The sequence below is a fragment of the Colobus angolensis genome, unplaced genomic scaffold (assembly GCF_000951035.1).
Source record: "Colobus angolensis palliatus isolate OR3802 unplaced genomic scaffold, Cang.pa_1.0 Scaffold252, whole genome shotgun sequence".
In the NCBI taxonomy this organism is placed as follows: Eukaryota; Metazoa; Chordata; class Mammalia; order Primates; family Cercopithecidae; genus Colobus; species Colobus angolensis.
Genome location: NW_012115733.1, coordinates 2071761 through 2072126, shown reverse-complemented (window position 1 = coordinate 2072126; position 366 = coordinate 2071761).

Below are 366 nucleotides of genomic sequence, written 5' to 3'. Positions count from 1 at the left end.
GCCAGTGCACTCCAGCCTGGGCGACAGAGCGAGAATATGTCTCAAAAAAAAAAAAAAAAAAGTATGATCTAAGTTGTAGTTTTTTTTTTTTTTTTGGTGCATGCTTTATATCAGGTTAAGAAAGTTATCTTTTTGTTTGCTAAGAGTTTTTTTAAGATCATGAATCAATGTTGAATTTTGTCAGAAGCTTTTTCTGCATGACGATATGGTTATGTGGTTCAATTACTTTCAAATGTCAATATGGTAGATTGCATTTATTGATTTTTGTTTTATTTTTTATTTTATTTTAATTTGTTTTATTTTTTTGAGACAGAGTCTCTCTGTCACCCAGGCTGGAGTGTAGTCGTGCTATATCAGCTCACTGCA